This window comes from Trachypithecus francoisi, unplaced genomic scaffold (assembly GCF_009764315.1).
Source record: "Trachypithecus francoisi isolate TF-2019V2 unplaced genomic scaffold, Tfra_2.0 Lachesis_group20, whole genome shotgun sequence".
Taxonomy (NCBI): domain Eukaryota; kingdom Metazoa; phylum Chordata; class Mammalia; order Primates; family Cercopithecidae; genus Trachypithecus; species Trachypithecus francoisi.
In genome coordinates, this window is record NW_022681466.1 from 59,135,155 (window position 1) to 59,157,582 (window position 22,428).

At 37.4% G+C, this 22,428-nt stretch overlaps 1 long non-coding RNA gene across 1 annotated transcript; it reads left to right on the forward strand.

Moving 5' to 3' along the window:
* The first annotated feature begins 2,768 nt into the window (after window positions 1–2,768).
* Window positions 2,769–16,893, forward strand: LOC117066524. The gene is made up of 2 exons (XR_004430378.1): window positions 2,769–2,859; window positions 16,566–16,893. It is a non-coding gene; the product is annotated as an uncharacterized LOC117066524 (long non-coding RNA).
* Window positions 16,894–22,428: the final 5,535 nt, after the last annotated feature.

Consider the following 22,428-nt stretch of genomic DNA (forward strand, 5'->3'; position numbering starts at 1 on the left):
AAGGACATCTTGGTTGCCTCCATTTTGTGATGATGATGAATAAAGCTGCTACAAATATCTATGTACATTGCTGAGTTATGTGGCAAAACTATAATTATAAAAAAAAACTGCCAATTTGTCTTTCAAACTGGCTGTATCACTATGCATTTAACCCAGCAATGTTGGTATGCATGTTTTCCAGAATTTGGTATTGTCATTTTTTAAAAGTATAGCTACTTTAATTAGTGGGTAGTAGTATCTCATTATTGTTTTAGTTTGGGGTCTCCTAATGACAAATAATATTGATTATCTTTTCATAAACTTACATGTCACCATCTTCTTTGGTGAGGTATCTGTTCAGATCTTTTGCATGTTTAGTCATTAGATTTTTTGTTTTCCTATTGTTCAGTTTTATGGGTTCTTTGCATATTGGATACAAGTACTTTATCTGATATGTGTTGTGCAAACATTTTCTCCCATCTGTGGCTTACGTTTTATTCTCTTGACATTGTTTTTTGCAGAGCAGAAATTGTTAATTATAATAAAGTGCAATTTACCATTTTTTCTTTCTTGAATTGTACTTATCTTATTGTATCTATAAATTCATCAAATCCAAGGAGATATATATATATGTGTGTGTGTATATATATATATAAATACCATTGTAAATGGTATTTTTATTTCAAATTCCAATAATAATTGACTTTCATATATTAACTTTGAGTCCTATGACTTCGCTACATTTGTTTGTTAATTTCAGAAGGGTTTGGGGGATTGTTTTTGTCAATTTGGAGAGAGTTTATGCATAGAAAATAATATTATCTGTGAACAATGGCCGTTCTGTTTCTTCCTTTCTAATCTTTTGTTTTATTTCCTTTTCTTGTCTTATTGCACTAAGATTACCAGTAGTATGTTGAATAGGAGTGCTGTGAAGGAATATCTTTACATTGTTCCTGATCTTGGTAGGGAAGCATCTGCCTCTCACCAGGAAGTATGAAGTTAACTGTTGGACTTTTGTAAGTATTCCTTACAGAGTAGAGGAAGTCCCCTCTATTCCTTGCTTGGTGAGAATTTTATTATGAATGGGTATTGGATTTTGTTAAATGCTTTTTCTCTATCAATTGACATGACCAGATGATTTTCTTCTTTATCCTGGTGATGTTGTGAATGACTTTAATTTATTTTAAATGTTGAGCCAGCCCTGTATACCTGGAATAAAGCCCAGTTGCTCATGGTGTGTAATTCCTATACACATTTTTTTGATCCGGTTTGCTAACATTTTGTTAAAGATTTTTACATCTATGTTGTATAAGTTTCTTTTTCTGCTATAAAAAGTTATCACACACTTAATGGCGCAGGACAGCAAAAATTTATTACCTTACAGTTCTGGAAGTCAGAAGTGTGAAGTGAGTGTTACAGGCTAACACTGAGACGTTGGCAGCACTTCATTCCTTCTGGAATTTTCAGGAGATAACCTACTTACATGCCTTTTCCAGACCTACTGTATTCCTTGGCTACTGGCCCCACCCTCCGTCTTCAGAGAAGGTTACTCCACCATCCGCTTCTGTCATCACATCTCCTCTCTGACTTTGACACTCTCGTTTCTTCTTTTAAAGATCCTTATAATTACATTAGTCCCACCCAATTAATCCAGGATAATCATTCCATTTCAAGGGCCTTAACAATATCTGCAAAGTATCTTTTGTCATGCAAGATAACAGATTCCAGGGATTAGAATGTGGATACCATTGGGAGTGAGGGGTGAGAGGGTGCATAATTCTATTTACCACATGTTCATGAGAAATATTGGTCTGTGGTTTTTCTTTCTTATAATGAGTTTATCTGGTTTTAGTGTTATGGTAATATGTTGGCCTCATAGGATAAGTTAGGAAGTGTTAAATTTTCTGATTACTGGAAGAGATTGTAGAAAATTGGTATTATTTCTTCCTTAGTGTTTGCTAGAATTCACCACTAAAACCATCTGAGTCTGGTGCTCTCTTTTTATAGTTATTGATTATTGACTCATTCTAAAATAGATATAGTCCTGTTGACATTATCTGCCTCTCTTTGAGTTTTGATAATTTGTGTCTTTCAAAGAGTTGATCCATTTTATCTAAATTATCTAATTTGTGGGAAAGCACTTTTTCATACTGTTTCTTTATTATTCTTTTTGATGTTTATGTGATCAGTGGCAATGATCCTTCTTTCATGTCTGCTATTGGTAATTTGTGTTTTTCATCTTTTTTCTCCTTGGCTATCCTGGCAAGAGTTTTCCCATTTTTATTGGTCTTTCCAAATAATTAGTTTTTAGTTTTGTCGATTTTCATTATTATTATTATGTGCTTTTAAATTCATTGACTTCTGCTCTAGTTTTGTTACAAAAGTGAGATCTCTTACATGTGTTCTCTTGCCCTTCTGCCTTCCACCTTTCTCCAGTGAGTTGACCTGCACTGGATGCTGGTGCCATGCTCTTGGACTTCCCAGGTTCCAGAACCACAGGCCTAACAAGCTTCTTTTATTTATAAATTACCCAGTCTGTTGTAATTCTGTTATAGCAGCAGAAAAGGAACTGAGATAAAAGTTAATGTTCAAATATTTAAAATACTTCCACTATCTTTCTGTTACTGATTTCTATTTTAAGTCCATAGTGGTCTGAAAAACTACTTTGTATGATTTCTACTCCTTTAAATTTGTTAAACTGTGTTTTGTGGCACAGGATTTTGTGAATATTCCATGTAAGCTTGAGAATTTGTATTCTTCTGTTGTTGCATAGCGCTCTCTATAAATGCCAATTAGGTCAAGTTTATTGATACAGCTGTTCAGTTCAACCATATCCTCATTGATTTTCTGCCTCCTTCAACTATCAGTATGGAAAAAGCGGTATTGATATCTCCAACAATAATAGTGGTGTAACGTATTTGTTTCCTTCCAGTTCTATCAATTTTCACTTCACGTATTTCTGTTGTTTGGTTAAGGATTGTTATATCTTTTGAGAAATTGTACCCTTTTATTATGATGTCATTGTCCCCTTTATCCCTGATAATTTTTTCCTGAAAGTAATATAGCAATTCCAGCTTTCTTTTGATTAGTGTTACTGCAGTATATGTCACTCCTTCTTTTTACTTTTGGTCTATCTTTGTATTTAGTGTGAGTTTCTTGGAGTAAACATATAGTTAAGCTTCTTTTTTTTTTTTAAATTTACTCTGCAGAGCTCTGTCTTTCAGTTGGCTTATCCACGCCATTCACATTTAAAGTGATTATTGAAATACTCGGATGAATATCCATCATGCTTGTGACAGTTTTTTATTTATTGTATTGGTTATTTCTTTTCTTCTTTTCCTCCTCTTACTGTCTCCCCTGGTTTTAATTAAACATTTTGCATAATTCCATTTTAGCTCTTCCTTTAGTCTATCAATTAAATTTCTTTTAACAAAAATGTTAGTTCTTGCTGTACAGTTTGCAATACATTTACAACTGGCATCATTTCACCTTTAAATAATATTCTACCACTTTATATGTAGTGCATTTACCTTAACAGACTTTTCTTAATTCTTCTTTCCTGTCCCAGGCAAGATGCTGCCATTTATTTTATCTATTCATATGCTATAATTGCCAAACACACTGTCACTGTCATTGCTTTAGATAAAATTATTTTAGGTCAATTTGGAACTTAGAAGGTAAAAGATGCTGTTTTACCTTCATTTATGCATCCTCTGATGCTGTTTCCTTCTTTATGTAGATCCAAGTTACTAACTTATAATGTTTTTCTCCTTCCTGAATGACTTTCTGTAGCATTTTCTGCAGGGCAGTTCCACTAATGACAAATTCTCAGTTTTTATTTGCCTAAGAAAGTATTTATTTCATCCTAATTTTCTTTAACTTGTATTTTACATTCAGGGGCACATGTGCAGGTTTGTTATATAGGTAAACTTGTATCATGGGAGTTCATTATACAAATTATTTCAGCACCCAGGTATTAAGCTTTGTACCCATTACTGTTATTTTTACTGATCCTCTCCCTCCTCCCACCCTCTATGCTCCAATAAGCCTCAGCGTGTGTTGTTCCCTTCTATGTGTCCATGTGTTCTCACCATTTAGCTCTTACGTATAAGTGAGAACGTGCAGTATTTGGTTTTCTCTTCCTGCATTAGTTTGCTAAGGATAATGTCCCTGCAGAGGACATGATCCTGTTCTTTTTTATGGCTGCATAGTATTCCATGGTGTGTATGTACCACATTTTCTTTATCTAGTCTATCATTGATAGGCATTTAGGTTGATTCCATGTCTTTGCTATTGTGAATAGTGGTGCATGCTTGAGTCTTTATTAATAGAATGATTTACATTCCTTTGGGTATATAACTAGTAATTGCATTGCTGGGCCAAATGGTGTTTCTGTCTTTAGGTCTTTGAGAAATTGCCACACTGTCTTCCACAATGGTTGAACTAATCTACCTTCCCAACAACAGTGTATAAGCATCCATTTTATTCCTGGCAGAGATACAAAAAAAAAAGAAAAGAAAAGAAAACTTCAGGCCAATATCTTGGATGAACATTGATGCAAAAATCCTCAACAAAATACTGGCAAACTGAATCCAGCAGCACATCAAAAAGCTTATCCAACATGGTCAAGGAGGCTTTATCCCTGGGATGCAAGTTTGGCTCAACATATGCAAATCAATACATGTGATTCATCACATAAACAGAACTAAAGACAAAAACCACATGATTATCTCAATAGACGCAGAAAAGACTTTCAATAAAATTCAGCATTCCTTCATGTTAAAAACTCTCAATAAACTAGGTATTGAAGGAACGTAGCTCAAAATAATAAGAGCCATATATGACAAATCCACAGTTAACATCATACTGAATAGGCAAAAGCGGGAAGCATTCACCTTAAAAACCAGCACAAGACAAGGATGCCCTCTCTCACCACTCCTATTCAACATATTAGACGTCTCTGGCAAGACAACCAAAAGATTAAAAAAAGAGGCATCCAAATAGGACAAGAGGACATCACACTATCCCTGCTTGAAGATGACATGATCTTACATCTAGAAAACCCCATAATCTCAGCCCCAAAGGTTCTTAAACTGACAAACAACTTCAGCAAAGTCTTTGGATACAAAATCAGTGTGCAAAAAATTACTAGCATTCCTATACACCAACAAGTTCTCAAGCCAAGAGTCAAATCAGGAATGTAACCACATTCACAGTTACCACAAAAAAAAAAAAAAAACCAAGGAATACACCAGCGAAGATTTTATGATAAAGAAGTCAAAAGCAATTGCAACAAACACCAAACTTGCCAAATGGGATCTGATTAAATGAAAGAGCTTCTCCACAGCAAAAGAAACTATCAACAAAGTAAACAACATACAAAATGGAAAAAAATTTTTGCAAACTATGCATCTGACAAAGGTCTAATATACAGCATCTAAAAAGAATTTAAAGAAATTTACAAGACGAAAACAAACAACCCTATTAAAATGTGGGCAAAGGACATAAACAGACACTTTTCAAAAGAAGACATACATGCATGCAGCAAACAAACATATTTTTAAAAACTCAAAATCACTAATTATTAGAGAAATGCAAATCAAAACCACAATGAGATACCATCTCACATCAGTCAAAATGGCTATTATTAAAAAGTCAAAAAATAACAGATGCTGGCAAGGTTGTGGAGAAAAAGGAACACTTATTTTCTAATTTTAAAAATTAGAAATTTAAAAAACAATAATCTCTGTGTGTGGAATTCTAGTTTGGTGGGTTTTGTTCTTTTCGCAACATTTTACGTATTTCACTCCATTCTCTTCTACCTTGTATAACTTATCCTCTGTTGGTAAATTCCCGTATCACAGCTCTGCTTTTTTAAAGATTTCCTCTGTCTTTAGTTTTTTTTGGTTTGAATATCATGTGCCTAGAAGGCATAGTTTTTGGTATTTATCTTGGCATTCTCTGAACTTCTGGGATCTGTGGTTTTGTATTTGTCATTACTTTTGGAAAATTTTCAGCCACTATTATTTCAAATATTTGTCTACTCTGTTATCTCTTTCTTTTAGTGTTGCCGTTGTGTATATTTTATACCTTTGAAATTGTCCCACACTTCTCAGATATTTTTTCTGTATTTAAAAAATTCTTCTCTCTTTGCATTTTAGTTTAGAAAGCTGATATTGACATATCTTCAAGCTCACTGATTCTTTCCTCAGCTACATGCAGCCTACTCATGAAACCATCAAAGATATTCTCCATGTCTGTTACTGTGTTTTGGTTTCTAACATTTTATTTTGATTCTTAGGGTTTTAACCTCTTCATTTTATTAATCATTCTTGCAGCTTGTCATTTTTTTATCTGAGGCACTACCCTATTTATTTTAAGTTCCCAGTCTGATAATTCCAAAATATGTGTCATATTAGAATCTGGTCCTGATGTTTGCCTTCTGTCTTCACTCTGTGTTATTTTTCTGCCTTATAATTTTTTAATTAAAGATGAGAATTATGTATTGGTTGTATGAACTGAGGTAAAAGCCCTTTAATGTGAGTTTTTATGTTAATCTTGCCAGGTGCTGGGCTGTTTAATGTTAGCTGTAGATGTATGTGGCAGAAGCTTTAAATTCTTCTAGTGTCCTTGTTTTTGCTGTTTTTGTCTTCCCTATTGTCTTTGGGCTTCCCTAGGAACTCCTTCTTAAGTAGAGTCTTCACCTTGCTCCTCTTGCAACTCTAATATACAGTTTTTATACTGGAGCCCTATTGATATGGTAGTAAGGTGTAGGGTAGTGAAAACACTCTAAAATATTATGATTAAATATTTCAGTGGAACTGTGCTCTTGGCCTGTGACTTTCACAAATGTTTCCTAGCATTCCTTCTTTCTGCTTATGTGAGACAGGAAAGAAAGAGAGGGCCAGAGATGGGTAAGTGACCTTCTCCTTGGCTATCATAGGCCCTGGAAAAGTCATGCCCCTTAGAGAGTAGTCCTTTGTTATAGAGAATACACCAGGCATTTCCAAAAGATTACTTTTTTCCTCCCCCTGCCAGAATAACCAGGAGATCTTTCCTAGTTCTTCACTGTAAGAACCTGGTGGGGTTCCTGAATGTAAAACCCATGAGTGTGCAGCCCTAAGAGATACTCACTTTCATGTGAATATCTTTAGTGATAAAGATTTACGTTTAAGGCTTTAGTGACTGTTGCTCTAAGTAGAAATGCCTTGGCTGTGACTCTGAATTTGCTAGCCTCTCCAGATTTTATAAGGTGGTTTGCCGTGGGACTTCAATTCTCAATACGGTCCAAGAAAAATTATTGATTATTAATGTGTTCAGCTTTCTTCTTGTTGTGAGGACAGGAGTGATGACTTCCGAGCTCTTCAGATGCTGGAAGTAAAACTGGAAGTTCAGGTCGTTTATTTTTACCTATACTTCATACAAAATAATCCATCAGGTTTGAGAGCAAAATGAAGACAATTTTGATGTGAATTGATATAAAAATGTCCAATAACTGAGAAGTTGTCTAATGAAATGAGAAAGAAAATGCTGAAACTTTCAAAATATTGGAAGCCATGGGATTCAGGAAACAGTAGGTTCACCCTAGTAAGAGAAAAGAGATCTTGGGACGGTAGTTGAAAAGTCACTGGTTCATAATGAGGTAGAAGGTTCAAGGTCTCCAAGAAATGACTTCTCAAAAGAAGACATATATGCAGCCAAAAAGCATATGAGAAAATGCTCGACATCACTAATTATTAGAGAAATGCAAATCAAAACCATGAGGAGATACCATCTCACACCAGTCAGAATGGCTATTATTAAAAAGTCAAGAAATAACAAATTGCAGAGAAAAGAGAATGCTTATACACTGCTAGTGGGAATGTAAATTAATTCAACCCCTGTGGCAAGCAGTTTGGAGATTTCACGAATAACTTAAAACGGAACTACCATTCAGCCCAGCAATCTCCTTACTGGGTGTATACTCAAAGGAAAACAAATTGTTCTATCATAAAGACACGTGCATGCATGTGTTCACTGCAGTCCTATTGACAATAACAAAGACATGGAATCAACCAAAGCGCCCATCTATGGTGGACTGGATAAAGAAAAAGTGGTATACACATACATGCCATGGAATACTACACAATCATAAAAAAGAATAAAATCATGTCTTTTGCAGCAAAATGGCTGCAGCTGGAGGCCATTATTTTAACCAATTAATACAGGAAACAGAAAACCAAATATCGCATGTTCTCACAAGTGGGAGTTAAACGTTGACTACACATGGATACAAAGAAGGGAGCAAGGGGCCTGCTTGAGGGTTTACGGTGGGAGGACGGTAAGAATGGAAAAACGACCTATTAGGTACTGTGCTTATTACCTGAATAGGTTAAAGCAAACTAAATACGGCCTGAGAAGGACTTCATACTTCTATATTTGAGTCCTTGTGGATGAACCGTAACCTACCTTAATAGTCAGACAACTAAAAACCTAACTTAGGAGTATGTGCCTATAATAATAACTGAGCCTTGGCCAATCCCAATGGCCATATTTCAACCACTTATAGACTGCTAAGTGTTCAAACTGTGTTCAAATAAGGCAAATACCAACCTGTCACCAATCTAGCTGTTTCTGTACCTCACTGCCGATTTCTGTAAGTCATTTCCCTTTTTCGGTCTATAATCTTCCACCACATGGCTGTGCTGGAGTCTCTGTGAATCTGCTGTGATTCTGAGGGCTGCCCAATTTGTGAATCGTTCATTGCTCAATTAAACTCCATTAACTTTAGTTCAGCTAAAGTTTTTCTTTTATCAACGACAAAATAATCTGTACAACAAACCCACATGACGTGTAATTTACCCATGTAACAAACCTGCGCAGGTATCCCCTGAACCTAAAATAAAAGTTGAAACACAATAGAAAGGTCTCCAAGAAATGGTTGTGAAAGAAGTAGATTCCATATAGATATGAAAGACAAGCTAGATAATTGGAGTGTATAGTAAAAAATGCACCATGCTCTTGTCAACAAGAGAAAAGAAAGCAATTAGAAATGCTTTGCAGGGCTGGGAAACGTATAAGAAAATCACGGTTGACTTCCAGGTCCAGCAATAATCTGAATAACCCACACGTGTGGCTGAGCTGGCAAGAAAATGAGGAAAATTCTTAGAGGCCAATTACAGAGCCAATTCATGAATCCAGCAAAGTGAGCTCTGAAGCTGCTGACTACCCTAAGGGCATCTGTATTACTCTGTTACCCAGTCTTCACTTTTAGCAACTGTCCAGAGGAAGAAGTCTCAGTCTAGGAACATGTCACCTTCCCAACAAAACTTCCTTTATATACCTGATGAAGTGAAGAATTGGATACAAAACTTCCTGTGGATCTGGAAAATCCTCTGCAAAATAGAGAATCGGAAGAAAAAATACTGAAATCTACATTATGAAGAAAGACAGCAAAGACGGTTTCCTACCACTACCTTGTCTTTGGGTAAAGAGCAAAAGCCTCCCTTCATAATTTGCCGCTGTGGGCTGGCTTTTACACGGATTGGAAATATAAGAATGTGTTCTAAAAACAAGCAAAGTAACTAATAAATTGAGATGTTAGTCTAAAGTAATTCTAGGAATTCACAGTGCCTCTAGGCAGGATCAAATATAATCTTTTCAGAGAATTTGTTCCCACTGCAGACCTCAAAGAATTCCTACTGTCCTACTGAGAAATTTCCAGTGAATACAAGGTCAAAATGAAGACTAAACTAGAAAACAACGACAAAGCATACAACAAAAAAGACACCATGAGTGAGAATAAGCTGATATAATAAAGAACAGTAGAACAGAAAAGACTTCACAGGTTGTTTTTATTAGACACAAAACATAAGTAAGAATGTTTAAAATGATTTTAGAATAAGTCAGAATAAGAGAGTATGAGTCAGGAAAAAAAAAAAGACTGGTTACAATAACCATAGAGGATGATAAAAAGAATCAACTAGAACTTACAGAAGTGGAAAAAAAATGCCCTGATTTGTTACCGGATTGTAAACTGAGACAGTTTTCCCACTAAAAGCCTATGAAATTTGGGCTCGGGGTTTTTTGTCATGAGACATATTAAATTAGGTTTAACAAGAGGGTGTGGTGGTGGCAGTGGAAACAGTGAATGATATACTCTAGCCAGCACATTCAGAGAGGTAGGGCTTGCTGCATGCCAAGCCTCTATGATACTTCTAGGGCCATCAGTCTGGCTTTCGGTAATTATAGGGCTTCCTTGGCTGCAGCAAAGGGGCAAATCCCTGACTCCAGCTCCAAAGTTCCGCTGATTGATGGCACCATCAGTTTCTCAACCCCATCAGTTTCACCATCACTACTCAGGTTGCTCTCCAGACCCACACTGCTGACTCAATTACCACACAGACCCTCAGGTTTAATTATACTCACAGATCTTATCTCCTAGTCATGTTTCAAGCCTCAATGACATCCACTCCTCCAGTGACTCAAGCCAGAAAGTTGCCAGTCTTCCTTGTTTGCTCCCTTTCCATCTTGCCTAACCCCTACGAAAAGTCAGTTACCCAAATCCTATCAATTATATTCCTCCTTAAAGGAGATGTGTGAAAATCAAACATTTGTTTCTTTTTCATTCCTAGTAACACGCCTTAGCCCATGGCCTCACTGAGATTCCCGAGTCCAAGCAACATCTCCTCGGTCCATTTTCACTTTGGCTGACGAGCAGCAGAAGTATTCTAAGGCTGCTAAGACTTGAGTTTCCTGGTCCCTTGCTTGCAGCAGCCCCTTCTGAGACTTGGAAAGTCTTCTTAGTATGTTTCTCTGGTCATGTGTTTTGTCAAATTTGCCAAGGTAAGATACCTTGATATGCCAAGTGAAAGTCTTATGATTCATAATATGTAAAATAATCCTTTAGTGGTTTTCTCAAATTTGGCAGACAAACAGGAAAATCTGTACAACACAACCAAAAAAATTGTGAAAATGAAAAAATTATTCTAAACTATTAATAATTGGCATCTTGACTCACAACTCTAATCCCAGCACTTTGGGAAGCCAAGGTGGGAGAATGGCTTAAGGCCAGAGTTCAAGGCTAGCCTGGGAAACATAGCAAGATCTTGTCTACACAAAAAATAAGAAAAAGTAGCCAGGCATGGTGACATGTACCTATATTCTCAGGTATTTGGGAAGTTGAAGCAGGTAGATTGCTTGAGCCCAGGAATTTGAGGTTGCGGTGAGCTGTGATTATACCACTGCACTCCAACCTGGGTGACAAGCAAGACCCTGTCTCTAAAACACACAAATAAATAAATAAATAATAAAATAAAAACTAAACTGTTAATAATAATAAAGTTGCTATTAATCATGATGGAGGAAAAGCTACATTATCTTTCTATTCTGTCCATGGGAAGTGATAGAACAAAATCACTGCCCTATGAAGAGATGAATGAAAGGGTTTGGTGTCTACAAACATAGGGGAAAATCTTTTACAGACTTGTGCTGGCAATAAAGTCATAAAATATGTTTATTTTCTGGATTTTCTGATTTGTCTCAGCAGTTTAAAATGTGTGATTTGTTGTGTTTTTTCATTCGAAACAAATATTCACTGTGAACCTAATTCTGTATTTTTAAATTCATCCTATTTTTTTCTTAAAAAGAGCTCCCAAATTTTATGTTATCAGGCCCCACAAAACCTGGGTCCAGCACTGCTGTTATCAGAGAGATTATTTCCAAATACATGTTTGGCTAAGTCACCTCGTCTTAACTTCAGCATAAAATTCAAATTCCTTCACATAATGTATAATGACTGCATAATCATACTCTGTCCATCACTTCTAGTGTGAACTCTCGCCACTCCCCTAGTTAGACTCAATATTCCAGAAACAATAAATTGCTTAGAGTTAGCAAAATGGAACAAGCCTTCCCACCCCTGTATCTGTTTGCACACCAACCACACACTTGGCTCAGCATTTCTTTGCCTCATCCTTTTCTTCTCATTGAAATCTTTCCTGATTAACCAGTCTGTAGCCAGGACATTCCTCATTATTCCTGCCCACCACAGATATTTCTTATCTATCAAAATATTTATCACATTTTCCAACCTTATACTTATTTATTTTCATTTTCATTTTTACATTTTTGGTACACGCTAAACTCTCTAAGAGCAGAGATCATAGCTCTCTTGGTTAGTGTTCATACCTAGCACATAGTAGGTGTTTAATAAACATTTATAGACAGAATGAAGGTTGAAATTGTGACTGGAAGAAAGACGTTGTACAATGAGCTGAAACAAAACGGGGTTTACTTTGGGAGAAGATTCTGAGCAGTAGCAATAAACCAATTGAAAATAAATTGCCTTACTGGGCAAATAGTTGTGATTTTTACCACATCCCCCAGTAGCATTGTATTCTTAAAGAAATGCCTAGAAAACTAACATTTACACTATTGGATAGAAATAGTTGTGTATATATTGGTGTATACTGATGTAGGAAGAGCTTAGGCATAAACTTTTTTTGAAGGAAAGTTAGGAAGGTTACTATTGACAACAAGAAAACCTATGTAGCTTCTCAAGCAAAATTATTTATTTCTTAACTATTAATAATGTGAATTTCTGACCACCAGAGCCACCCCTAACACATAAACACACAGAGATACATATACACGAATATGTGTGATGTATGTAAAAGAAAAAAAAGGAAAAAACTTAAGGCAAATGGGTAAATATAAGAAGCATATCATTGTCTGTCGAATATAGAAAAGTTCCTGGTTTTATTCTATCCTTTATTCTGGAGCCTTGGGAAAGTCCTAAGGTGGTTACGCCACCCTCAGTCTAAAAGTCTTACATGGCCAAAACCTTAAATAGATATGATCTACATTAATCACTACCCACAGTCAAAGCATTCTCAGAAAAACCTGCCAAATATCAAAATCTAAAAAGAACAATGAGCTGCAATTCCAGAATTCTTGAGTCTGTCTGCATAAGGAAACACAAAATGCAAGCAAGTTTATTTCCCTTCCCTCAAAAAGTACAAGATTAAACATTCCTAGATACTTGGAAATTTTGCCTTAGCCCTATTGACTTCCAGAAAAGTTACAGAGTCCTGCTGAGCCCTTTAATCAAGGATAGACTCAGCAATATTTCTCTTTAGGTACATTGAATCCTTAGTATTATAATTGTTCTTCCATTTTAAAAAACCAACAACCCTAAAATGTAGGAATGGCTTTGGAAGCAGGCAGCAGACTTTATGGAGAGTGGTAATGAAAGTACTTGGAAGAAACTACTAATCTTTGGAGATATTACAGTTGAAGGCTTAAAGAAAAACGAAGCAGCCTGGCCAAGATGGTGAAACCCCATCTCTACTAAAAATACAAAACTTAGCCAGATGCAGTGGTGGGCGCCTGTAATCCCAGCTACTTGGGAGGCTGAGGCAGGAGAATTGCTTGAACCCAGGAGGCAGAGGTAGGAGTGAGCCGAGATCGCACCACTGAACAGTAGTCTGGGCGACAGAGCAAGACTGTATCTCAAAAAAAAAGAACAATGAAGAAAATCTCATTGGAAACTGGAGTCAGAAAAATGTTTACTATACAGGAGCAGAGAGTATAGCAACACTGTTGTCTGCAGTTATGTAGAAAGAGGACAACATGGTTAACCAACTGGTAATATAGCAAATATGTCTAAGCAAATCATTGAGGTTGCCATTTGTTTCACCTTGATGCTTATGGTAAAATGTGACAGAGATAAATAGAGAAGAGGGCTCTTAAATAAAAAGGAACTAAGGCTTGATGACTTTGAAAAGTCTCACCCTTCCCAATGGCAAGTGATGGCTTTAAAATTAAGAAATGGCTTCTTCTGGGAAAAGACCAAATCCAGAGTACCATCAGTAAATATGCTACAAAGAAGGGGCTGAGGGTACAACTGTGAAATATCTTGTTAAGTCCAGAGAAAGATTAAAAGTATGTCTCAGAGTACCGTTTATTCAGACAAAAGCCCTCTAAAACAAACTAAGAGTATGTGTGCCTCACAAACTGTCTCAATCAAACAACAGGGCTGAACTCACCACAAAGAGATTTGTGGATGGGTCTTTTTGTTTGGTGGAATGCACCTGAAGAAGATGCAGAGCAGAACCACAGACTTCTTAAAAGATATAAAGACAGTGAGAGACAAAAGGGGACAGAAATGGTGGGAAATGAGAAGAGGCCTTTAGGTTCCTAGAATTCTGCTGGCAGGAAGCAGATTGAAAGAGTTTCTCAGCTATACACATATGCTACCTTTCATGGAAAAGAAATGACTCAGAACAGAGACTCCAGAAGGCAGAGCCAAGAGCCACAGAAAAGTCTCCCACCCCATGAAACTGAGTTAAAGTACTTCCAACATTTGCCTGGCTGAGTTTCAGAATTGCTATGGACCAGTAATTCCTTTGTGCCTCCCATTTTCTCCCTTTAAATTGGAATGCCTATTGCAGTGATCCCATGCCTGTACCACCATTCTTTTTTGGGCACAGGTAAGTGCGATAACTTGTCTCTTTAGTTTCTCAGGTAGACAGACCAAAAGTAACTATACTCAAAGAGCAGTACTTAAGATACTACACTCCAGGAGCCTCTTCTACACCAGAACCTCGTTTAGATGATGATATATTAGACTCTGAGTTCACACCTTTCAAGATGTTGGGAGGCGGTTAATGTATTTTGCATGTGGGAAGAACATAAAGTGTTAGATACTAGAAGCCTGAGATATGTAGCCTCTAAAATGACTCCCAGTGATCCTTACTTCTTGGAATTCACATCTTTGTGTAATGCCTTCCCCTTGAGTATGAACTGGATTTATTGATTCACCTCTAACTCTCTAACAAATAGAATATGGCAAAGTAATGGGTGGGCTCTCTCTCTCTCTCTGTCTCTCTCTCTCTCTCGTTTGTGTCCTCTTACTCTTCCAGTACCTCAAAACTATCTCTGTGAGGGTAGTCAGCTGCCATGTCAGAAGGCAGTCTTGTGAAGAGACCCATGTTGTAAGGTACAAAGGCCTGATAATGACCAAGTGAGGGAACTTGGACATGGACCCCACCCTTCCTCTTCAAGTCCTCTGATGAGACCATAGCTCCATTCTATCCAACAGTCTCATGAAAGACCTTGAGCCAGAGGCATTTAGCTAAGCCATGCTCGGATTAGATTCCTGACATACTAAAACTGTGAGATTTTTTTTAAAAGTTGTTGTTTTAAGCCAATACATTTTGGGGTTATTTGTAACAGAGCAATAAAAAATGAATACAGCTATCTAGAAAAAAATGATGACTGTCTCTTTTGGCACACCCAACATTAAATTGTATAGTAGGAAATGGGGATGAGGTGAAGGAGCAAAAGTCTGCTGTATTCTTTCCTCACATGCACATGTGCATACACACACACACACAGAGAGACACATACATCCTTATGCACTATGTCTATGTAAATATACAGGTAGCAACTGTTCTCCTATATGTATAATCTGAGGGTATGTAGGTTTATTAGAGAGTATGGCTGCCTATATCAGCATAAGCAGTGGACAGTGAGTCAAAGAGCATCTTTCTATGAAACAAGTGAGGTGTGAATAGCTTGTTTTGTCACTAGTGGAAGGGAGGAAGGAAGAGAGGGAGAAGAAAAAAATGAAAGGAAAGGAAAGGAAAGGGGAAAGGAGAAAGGAAAGGAAAGGGGAAAGGAGAAAGGAAAGGAAAGGAAAGGAGAAGGAGAAGAAGAAGAGATGGATGGAAGGAAGGAAAGAAGGAAAGGAAGGAGGGAGGGAGGGACAGAGGGAGGGAAAGAAAAAGAGAGAGAGAGAAAGAAAGAAAGAAGAAAGAAAGAAGGAAGGAAGGAAGGAAGGAAGGAAGGAAGAAAGAAAGAAAGAAAGAAAAGAAGGAAGGAAGGAAGGAAGGAAGGAAGGAAGGAAAGAAAGAAAGAAAGAAAAAGAAGGAAGGGAGGGAAGAAAGAGAGAGAGAAAGAAAGAAAGAAAAAGAAAGAAAGAAAGAAGGAAGGAAGGAAGGAAGGAAGGAAGGAAGGAAAGAAAGAAAGAAAGAAAAAGAAGGAAGGGAGGGAAGAAAGAGAGAGAGAAAGGAGAAAGAAGAAAGAAGAAAGGGAAGGGGAGGGAGGAGAAAGAGGGAAAGAAAAAGAGAAAGGAAGGAAGGAAAAATAAGAGAGGGAGGGAAGGAAGGGAAGAAGTGAGGAAAGGAGGAATGATGGAAAGAAAGAGAGAAAAAGAAAAGCAAAAGAGAGAGTGGAAAAGGAAGAAAAAAAAAGTGTGCATTGTTTGACTAGAAAGGCCACAAAATCCAAGAGCTAAAGTGAAATTACATAGATGGAATCTTTAAAAATTTTTTCCAAAATATTCCATACATCAAATTCATTAAATTGGCTACAAGAATCTTCTAGGGCACTGTTGTGTTATGAGACATGCATAGGGTTTCATTCAGGGCCTTGGCTCATAACTACCATAGCTCTTGTTACGGTCTTTTGTTATAATACTGGGTGTGTTAGGTCTCAGAAGGCAATTTCTCTATCCTTCTCCTGCCTTTCCTTCTCCTGACCCAAGGCAGGACTCCAATCTTTCCCTGCCTTTGTGACTGTGGGTCATATGACTGTCATTCCAGGGTACTGTTCTATGTCGTATGGGAAGGAATGCTGACATCATAAAGCCCATCATAACCCAAGAAGACAAGGTTGAGAGAGCTTCCAGATGTCTGAACACGTGGAAGTGGATAGGAAGTTAACAAGAACTCATCCACATGCCAGAAGGGTGGCACTCCCCAGCTGTACTGGGACACAAGTTCCTACACTCAGGACCCTTCCAGATCTTGCCCTGTGCATTTCTTCATCTGGCTGTTTATTTGTATCCTTCAAAATATCCTTTGTAATAAACCGGTAAACATAAGTGTTTCCCCGAGTTCTGTGAGCTGCTCCAGCAAATTAACTGAACCCTCAGAGGGGATTATGGGAACCCCAACTTAAAGCCAAATGAAGATGTCAAAAGTTCTAGAGATCCAGACTTGTGACTGGTGGGAGGGAGGGGTTGGTCTTGAGGATGGAGCCTTCAACCTGTGGAATCCAGATAGATAATGTCAGGATTGACTTGGAAGACACCCAGCTGGTGTCTGCTACAGAATCAACTGCATGTTTTTTGTTGGGGAGAAACCCCCACATTTGGACACATAAGTCTTCTGTGTTGATTGTTGTTGTGGTGAGAGCAGAGGACAACACAGTTTGAGAGTTTTTTTCTGTTCTTTTTTTTTTTTTTTTTTTTTTTGAGACGGAGTCTCGCTCTGTCGCCCAGGCTGGAGTGCAGTGGCCGGATCTCAGCTCACTGCAAGCTCCGTCTCCCGGGTTTACGCCATTCTCCTGCCTCAGCCTCCCGAGTAGCTGGGACTACAGGCGCCCGCCACGTCGCCCGGCTAGTTTTTTGTATTTTTTAGTAGAGACTGGGTTTCACCAGGTTAGCCGGGATGGTCTCGATCTCCTGACCTCGTGATCCGCCCGCCTCGGCCTCCCAAAGTGCTGGGATTACAGGCTTGAGCCACCGCGCCCGACCACCCTGTAGCAAAATGGTGGAAAGTGAAGCTCTGAAACAAGTCTAGATGTATTGTTCCTTGAGGCCTATTTCTGCACCAAGAATTCCAATGTATGCAGCTGCCTTTGGGGGATAGCAAAATTTAACAGCTGGGAAGTACTGTAGGAAGCACTTGCTCCAATTCCTTTCACTAGGTGAGTAAAGAACTTGAGACCCAGAGGAACTGATCTGCCTAAGTCATCACAGCTAATGGGGGCAGAGCTAACAAAAGACTCCCTAGCTCCTGGGTTGACCTCCTTTCTACAGGACGAAGATCACCCATGTGTGAGAGAAGGAACTTGTAGCAGAAAAGGAAACACCAGGAGATAAGTTGCTAAAACTAGAGGAAGCAGAGTGATTGCCTAGACCAGGAAGAAAAAAAAAATGTAATTGCCAGAATCATAAGTGCAGAAATGGAAGATATTAAGATTCAATTTTACTGTCTTATTGATTTCAAGGAGAGCAGAGTGGGTTCCCCCAGAGATGCTGGAGTCCCGACTCTGATTATCAATACAAAGTAGCCCGTAAAGAAAATATTTATTTCACTCAGATTAGAAGAGATCTAACTTTCACCATAATCTGTTAAAAAAGCAAATAGACTAACACTCAGCATTAGTTGTCTTAGCTGCAAATACTGGCATTCTAAAAGCTTTGTGCAAATAATTGATACAGTCAAGCTCTAAATCAGAATGTGTTCAGGATGCTTACTGCATCCTGTGTCTTTTCTCATTACTTCAGTGCAGTGATCAGTGCATTCTAAGCAAATGGTTCATAGAGCAATACATTCAGAATTAGTTTGGGTTTTCTTGCACTTGTAAATTGCCTAGATGTTTGCAAATGTTTGTGTGTTAATGTGTGTATATGTAGGTGTGTGCACCAAGGATAAGATGGAAATGAAAAGCATGAGAAGATAGTTAAAAACTTTTGATTTTTGTGAGTTGATTTTGTATCCTGCAACTTTACTGAAGTCATTTGGTCTACGAGTACTGGTGGAGTATTTAGGGTTTTCTAGGTATAGAATCATATCATCAGTGAAGAGAGAAAATTTAACTTCCTCTTTTCTTATTTGGGTGCCTTTTATTTCTTTCTCTTGCCTGATTACTCGTGCTAGGACTTCTAGTACTATGTTGAATAATGAGAGTGGTAGACGTCCTTGTCGTCTTCTAAATTCTTAGGGGGAATGCCTCCAGACTGTGCCCATTCAATGTGATGTCAGCTATGGGTTTTTCATAACACGGCTATTATTATTTTGAGGTATGTTCCTTTGATATCTAGTTTGCATTTATTGAATAGGGTGTCCTTTCTCCATTGTTGACTTTGTTGAAGATCAATTGATTGTAGGCATGTGGCTTGATTTTTTAGGTTTTCTATTCTGTTCCATTGATCTATATGTCTATTTTTGTATCAATACCATGCTGTTTGGCTTACTATACCATTGTAGTATAGTTTGAAGTCCAATAATGTAATACTTCCAGCTTTGTTCTTTTTGCTTAGGGTCATTTTGCCTATTGGTCTCTTTTTTGGTCCCATATGAATTTTAGATACCATTTCACATTAGTCAGAATGGCTACTATTAAAAAGTCTAAAAATAACAAATGTTGATGGTGCTATGGAGAAAAAGGAACACTTACACACTGTTGGTGAGAATGTAAATTAGTTCAACCACTGTGGAAAGCAGTTTGAAGATTTCTCAAACAACTTAAAACTACCGTTTGACTTGGCAATCCCATTACTGGGTATATACCCAAAAGAAAGTAAATCACTCTACAAAAAGACACCTGCACTCATGTGTCTATTGTAGCACTATTCACAGTAGCAAAGATACGAAATCAACTTAGGTAACTATCCATGGTGAATTAAAGAAAATATGGTACATATAAACCATGGAATACTATGCAGCTATAAAAAGGAATAAAATAAGTTCTTTGCAGCAACATGTATGCAGCTAGAGGCCATTATTCTAAGTGGATTATCACAGAAATGGAAACCCAAAAACTGCATGTTCTCACTTATAAGTGGGAGCTAAACATTGAGTACACATGGACATAAAGATGAAAGCACTTTTGCTTTCATCTTCAAGACTTTCAAACGTGGGGAGGAGGAAAGGAGGACAAGGGTTGAAAAACTACCTATTGGGTACTATGTTCACTATTCGTGTGATTAGTTAAATCATACTCCAAATCTCAGCATCACGCAATATAGCCATGTAATAAACCTACACGTACCTCCTGAATCTAAAATAAAAATAATAATAATAAAATTATTGCCAAGTACTCAGATGCATGCATATCTTAATCTTGAGATCAATATGGCAGGTCTCTATTTTACAATCTAAAACATAGTCAAATTTGGTAGAAGTTTACCAGTGGCATTGCTAAAACACCAGATTTTGAGCCATGGATAAAAACCCATGTTCTGGGCATACTGGGGGCTGTTAATTTTTGTTGACTTTTCAGTCAAGAAATAGGTCTTCTCAAGATAGTAACAAAATAAACAAAAAGTGGGCAACTCAGAAAAATTTCCTGAGGGCATCTTTATATCAAAAACCTACCAGTTTCTTAAGTAAATAGGTCTCATGTGGTCCTAAGTGTCTTTATTATTAGCTCAATGCCACCAGTCAAGACTCTAAGATTATGCTTTTTTATATGCCTGACACAAGCCCATTTATTCTGAATATTGATGGCAAATTTCTGCAAAGATGGGGCAAGAAACCCAAGCCAGCCAACTGGCATATTCTGGAAGCTCATGCTTCCCCCAAAGGGGAGAAAGACACACAAATACTAGCAAATTATATCAACCAGGCTATCACTTTGAGCTCCAAAATGTTCACTTACTGTTTGGTGTCTCATCATTTTCACAATCAAAGACCTAATACCATGTTGAAAAAAGAGAAACATGTAGTGGGTAGGTTTATAACAACAAAGAAAAATGTAACAGATACATAAAACCTTGAAAGTCCTCTGAACATGCTGGATAGTGAGGTCAGAACAAGAATGAGGGAATGAGGAGAATTTGCCTGGTGCTCCATGCAGAAAGCGATCTCAGATGGGAAAAGTCTAGGGTATATTTCATTCTCTTGTGAAAAATATCAAATGCAGGATCAAATAAGATTCTAAACAGGATTCATCTGACAGTTTCTGCAGTAGGCAAAATACCCTCAATTAGTTAGAAAGGAGAAACAGTGTGTGTATGTATACAAAATGCAGATGTGCAGAAATAAATACCATCCTGGGCTGGCCCAGAGCCAGGTAAGCATTTGACCTAAAAACCTTCCTAATTTCAGTGGGCTGAAGTCTGGAAAAGTGATTAACTATCTAAATGCAAGTGTTACCGCTCTGTGCCCCCGGGGAATGTTGGGAGAGAAAGGAAGGCTCTTATATCCTAATTAAAAGTCCAAGTTTTTGCCCCATGGAATGCAAAACGTTTTTGGATACAGGAAACTGTTCTTTATCCAGCTACACTCATAAAGCTGTCAATAAGTTGAGAAAGTGGCCTTGATGGTGTGAAAAAAACCACCTCTTTGAAAGCACTGACTGCTAATAAAAATCTTTTTTGTTCAGTGAAGTCCAACAAATCATCTAGGATCATATGAATAGCAAATTTAACAGCAAATTAGCAAGGCTTATAAAATATATGACCACTTAGGCAGCAAGGAAAGCCAAAAATCAAGGCTGGAGAATTAGTAAATTATGGTTAAAAGATTTTTTTTCTTTTTATGCTTTTCATTGGAAGCCTTTAAAAATGTATTTTGAATGACTAAACTGGCTTTAAAAGGGGATATAATTAGACTCGCTGCACTTGTGACAATGAGGACCACTCACAGCTGATAACCACCAGAAAATGACCAACCATTTGCACACCACGAGGAGGGTGTGCAGAATGTTCACATCTGGCCATGGCCAGCATATCATCTTCTGGTTATTTACTAGTGGTTGTTAAACTTGCCCAGAGATAGCCTCTGCAGTTGCGTATTTTAAAAAATCACTTTATCTCTATACTCTTAGAGAAATAAAATAGATATTTCCTTTTATAAAATTGACAACCATTTAATGAGTTTTTGATAAAGTCAGGAGCCAGCTGCTTCTTTGAAGAAATCATTAATATCATGACTAGATAATTTCACCTGCTAATCCCCAATTATTCTTTTCTCTGTTGTGGAGATTCTCATTCGTTGGGCCCTAGGACACAGGTAAGGTTATTACTAAAATAGCACATTGCTGACATTTCATGGAAGTTTATGTGGATTCTTTATTAAAACCAAATTCTCAAAACTAGTAACTTTGCAATAAAAGTCCTTTTCACAAAATCTTGGCATATGCAATCTGTACTCGGCTCTGGAAATTTTTTCAGAAAACTTAAAAGGGGGAAAATAAGTAACATTTTTGAAGCTTCTATTTTAAATAAGTATTAGAAGAGTTGACATGTTTAAGATGATTTCTGGACTTTTTTTTTTTTCTTAAAGCTCTTGCTATGCCTCCCAAACTTTTGTTTCTAGAGATGCCTTTTCAAGACCATCTGGAAGGATGACAACTGAAAACAAAGATCTCACTCTTTTCCTTCATCTTCCCTATCTCTTAAAAATTCCACAAAGAAAATAACTATTAGAAACAAAAAAGCAGGCAGGAAATCTGTGCATTCTTTCCTAGCACCGAAACAAGGGGAGAGAACTTTTTGCATCCTGTAGGCTTTGAGTTATTGCCACCTGGAAAGAAAGATAAATGCCCCAGTCGCAGGACTGGATAGGAAGCAATTGTTCCAGAGTTTAGATCAGCACTGTCCAGCAGAAGTATGATGTACTACAAATCTGTAAGCCACATAAGTAATTTTAAATTTTCTAGCAGTCATATTTTAAAATAAAAAAAGGTAAAAGGAAGCTGGTGAAATTAATTTTATTAATATGTGTTATTTAA